Below are 4,846 nucleotides of genomic sequence, written 5' to 3' on the forward strand. Positions count from 1 at the left end.
GGAGGATGACTGCCTGCCTGGAGTTGTGCTTCCTTGAGTTGTGCATGTGGAGGAGATTTGGCTGCTGGAATCTACTGGTTCACCTGCCTGTGCCAAGGCACTCAGAGAGTCCTGGTGTTGGCACTTGTCTGCTTCACCACCCTGGGGCTCAGGATCTCCCCCTAGTTTGCTGAAGTGGGGCTTGTTGCTGGCTTGCTGGTATGCCCCATGTCCTGTACTACTCCCCTTCTACCAGAGCAAGAGGGACGTTTCCCATTAATCCCCCAAGCTTCTGGGGCTAAATGATTGTTCCACCCCATCTTTTTGCTGGCTCAGGTGTTCCAAGGTTTTTTTCCTAGGGCAATATTTTCTGGGTTTTTAGAGGTTAATAAGGGAGAGTAAGAGTTACTTACTTCTTGCTCCTCCATGTTGGCTCCTGTAAGTGAGAATTCAAGCATTCTTGAAGAAAAGATGAGAGTTGAATAGAAAATTTGATTTTCAAATACAAGACTCAAGAGAAGCACAAAAAGATAAACAGGAAAGGGAAATCAAAAGGGATTTGATAAGGTTTAATTGTTTACATTCCTATACAGGAAGATGATATTTGTAACTCATAAAAACTATCTCATTATTAGGGCAGTTAAGAGTATATATATATGTAAGGGTTGAGAAAGAGAGGGAAAGGTAGAATGGGGTAAATTATCTCACATAAAAGAGGCGAGAAAAAGCTTTTTACAGTGTAGGGGAAGATGGGGGAAGTGTGGAAAGTGAATGAATCTTACTTTCATCACCATGGACTCAAAGAAATAATCACATACACACTCAATTGGGTATAGAAATCTATCTTACCCTACAGGAAAATTGGAGGGGAAGGGGATAAGAGAAATGGGGGGATGATAGAAGGGAGGGCAGATTGGGGGAGGTGGTAGTCAGAAGCAAAACACTTTTGAGGAAGGACAGGGTGAAAGGAGGGAGAGAATAGAATAAACTGGGAAAAATATAATGGAGGGAAATACATTTAGCAATCATACATGTGAAAAAAATTGAAGCAAGTTTCTCTGATAAAGGCCTCATTTCTCAAACATATAGAGAACTGAGTCAAATTTTAAAAATAGGAGCCATTCCCCAATTGATAAATGATCAAGAGATATGAACAGTTTTAAGATGAAGTAATTAAAGCTATCTATGATCATTTGAGAAGGTGTTCTAAATCACTTCTGACTGGAGGAATGCAAATTGAAATAATTCTAGGTTCTACCTTATACCTAGAAGATTGGCTAATAGAACAGAAAAAGAGAATGGCAAATGTTGGAGGGGATGTGGGAAAAATGAGACATGAATGCATGAACAGATTCAACCATTCTTTAGAGCAATTTGGAGCTGTGCCTAAAGAACTATAGAACTGTGCTTACTCTTTGATCTAGTAGTACCACTACTAGATCTGTGTTCAGAAAAAGGAGGGGGGAGCAAAAGGGAAAAAGACCTATATGTATGGAAATATTTATAGAAGCTCTTTTCTGATGGCAGGGAGTTGGAAATTCGGAGGATGCCCATCAATTGGGGGATGACTGAACAAATTGTGCTATTTGATTCTGATGGAATACTATTGTGCTATAAGAAATGATGAGTAGGATGTTCTCAAAAAAGTCTAGGAAGACTTGCATTGGCTGATGCGAAGTAAAATGTACTGCTTACAAAGTAACAGGATATTGTAAGATAATCAGCTATGAATAACTTAGCTATTCTCAGCAATACAATGAACCAAGACAACTCTGAAGGACTTATGACAAAAAAATACTATCCATCCTCAGAGAAAGAACTAATGGTATCTGAATACAGAGTGAAGTATACTTTTTTTTAACTTTATTTATTTTTCTTGAGGTTTTCTTTTTTTGTTTTTTTTGGTCTGTGTTTTCTTTCACAACATGATTAATATGAAAATATGTTTTGCATGACTGCATATGTATAACTTTTGAATTGCTTGCCTTCTCAAAGGGGGCAGGAAGACAGGAAGGGAGAGAATTTGGACCTCAAAGTTTTAAAATGAATGTTAAAATTATTTTTACATGTAATTGAGGGAAAATAAAATACTAATTTAAAAAAAAAAGAAAGAAGAAAGATGTCTTTAGCTTCATCCAGTTACATTTTGAAGGGGAATGGCAAGGCTACCTTTTTTAATGTTTTAGAAAATTAAAAGAAATATCAGATATTTAAGTATTAATCATCTCATTTAGTAATGGAACTGCTTCTCTCTTTTTTCCCCCTCTGTTCCAATCCACAAGCCAGCTTGGCCATCTTTAGTGCATATGACTTTATTGAAGTCTCTCCAGTAGTGTGGGCCTTCTTTTGTTTGAAATTCTGGTAATCAATATCATCAGAGGTTTCAACAAAAGGTTTTGGAGAAAGAGACAGAGACATAAAAAAGACAGAGAGAGACAAATGAGAGAGTGAGAAGTGAGAGAAGCAGAGAGAGGAAAAAGATGAGAGAAGGTAAGAGATGAGAAAGAGATGACAGAGACAGAGAGACAGAGAGATATATGAGAGAGACATAAAAAGAGTGAGAGAAAGTGAGAGATGACAGAAACAGAGAAAGGAAAAAGATGAATGTGAGAGATGAGACAGAGAGAGAATAAGGTGTGAGAAATGGCCAATCCAAATTTCAACAGTGTCTTAGCTTCTTACAAAAAAAAACAAAAAACCCACATCTTTAGATTCTTTTGCATCTAAAGATATATGAGGCACCCTGTCAGTTTTGCTGACTTCACTCTTCTGCTTACGATGAACAATGAGCAAATTCTGCTCAAAAAACTCTTTGGCTTTTGTATCCCATCACATGCATTAGTGTAATTGAAATTACATAGTACATCATTTTTAATCTTATTTCCTATTCCTTGACATTTCAACTTTATGTGGGTCTGTCAAAAACATGAATTAAAAAGGCTAAAATAAAATATTCAATCCAACTGATATTTTTGAAAATCAGTATTTTATATGGTTTTAAATTATTTACTTGGTAAATGTTCACAGAAATAAGTAATTTACATATTAATTATAGTTTAAGATATTTAAGAAATATGCATTGCAAGTATGACAAGATAATTTTACAATTTATCAAAGGTTTTTAACACTTTTTAATGTTTCTAATTCTTTTATAGACAGTAACTAAAGGATTGTGTCCTTCCTGGAAGTGGGTTATTGTTATAAAGTACCAAGGTTTTTTGTGCCTTCCTATAAATAATCTCATTTCTGATACCGTTTGAAGTTTTTTCACAAAGCTATTTTTAAAAGCTTAATATTTAAGTGGATTAATAAGACAAAATACCACTTTTACAATATACTATATGTGAATGCTTTTACTTCATACCTCAATGCACAAAAAGGGAGTATGAAGCAAAAAAGAAAGGAAAGAATTTCTCTCCTCACAGAATTTATACTGTGCATGGCCCATATCACTGAACAACCTGTTAGGACCACTAGGTGGCACAGTGAATAGAGTGCTAGATTTGGAGTCAGATTCACTTTCATGAGTTCAAATCTGGCCTCAGTTACTTACTAGCTGTGTGACCCTGGGTAAATCACTTAGGCCTGTTTGCCTTAGATTCCTCATCTGTAAAATGAGCTGGAGAAGGAAATGGCTAAACCACTCCAATACGTTTGCCAAGAAAACCCCAAATGGTGTCATGAAGAGTTAGACATGACTGATACGACTGATATATGTATGTGTACATACATGTGTGTGTGTATATATACACACACACATACATATACATACACACAAATGTGTCTACATGCACGCACATATAATAAGGTATGTACGTGTACCTCTATATATGTGTATGTAGCAATCAATTACCAAGCATATACTAACTACTCAACACACTCTAAGTTTACATGTTACAGAGAAGGTGCTGACTTGCATTGAGAAAGGGGATTTCCGGATATCTAGGAGTTTTCTATACTAATGGAATTATATGTTCAGTCCCTATTGTTATGTTCCAGGACTTGTTCTAAGAACTGTGGATATAAAAAACAAAAAAAAATAATTCTTTACCTCAAGGAACTTATATTCTATCAAGGCAAACAATATATATGTATAGAAATAAACACAAAATACACACAAAATAAATGCAAGAAAATTTTATTGTTTGTTTGTTTTTTGAAAGGGAAGGTACGTGCAGCCAGGTGGAAAGACCTCATGTAAGATATAGGACTTGAGGAAAATTTTGAAAGAAACTAAAAATTCTAAGTGCACAAGGTACGAAAGGGATTCTTTGTAGGCATGGAAGTGCCCCGGAGATTAATATGCCTGTTTTCTATGAGTTACCTTACCAGGCAGGTGCACTGGACACAGAGTAAGCCTGTTTGATGAAAGGAACCTGCAATGAGCCAAAGTCTTGCTCACTCCCAGATTCCTTTGCTGATTTTCACTGGCTGACCTTGCTGAACTGTGTCTCTCTCCCCAAACTGGCCCAAACCAGACTTGCAGTCAACTGTTCCTGCAAAACATCCTGCTTCCATGTCCACCTGTTCCTGGGAAAGATTGTCCATTCTTTTTCCCGACCTCTCCTGAACTTTCCCTTTGTGGTTTTCAAGCATAAATCTCCCCTGCCTCTACTGAGCTGTGAAGTCCTCCTTACCTTGGACGGGGCTGGGGGCAGGGAGGGGGACCCTCGGCACTAGGGTCTGATTTTCCTCCTAATAAAAACTTTCCTGCTTTCAACCCAACTTAGAACCCTCTGCATTTTGAGGGGTGGGCTTCACCTGGTTGACATAAGCATGAGGGACAGATTGTGAAAAGGGTTTGGATCAGAAGATGGAATATTTTATGTGAGGAACAGCACAAAGGCCAGTTTGGCTGAACAGAAGC

This window comes from Vombatus ursinus, unplaced genomic scaffold, assembly GCF_900497805.2.
Source record: "Vombatus ursinus unplaced genomic scaffold, bare-nosed wombat genome assembly UNPS02014779.1, whole genome shotgun sequence".
NCBI lineage: Eukaryota > Metazoa > Chordata > Mammalia > Diprotodontia > Vombatidae > Vombatus > Vombatus ursinus.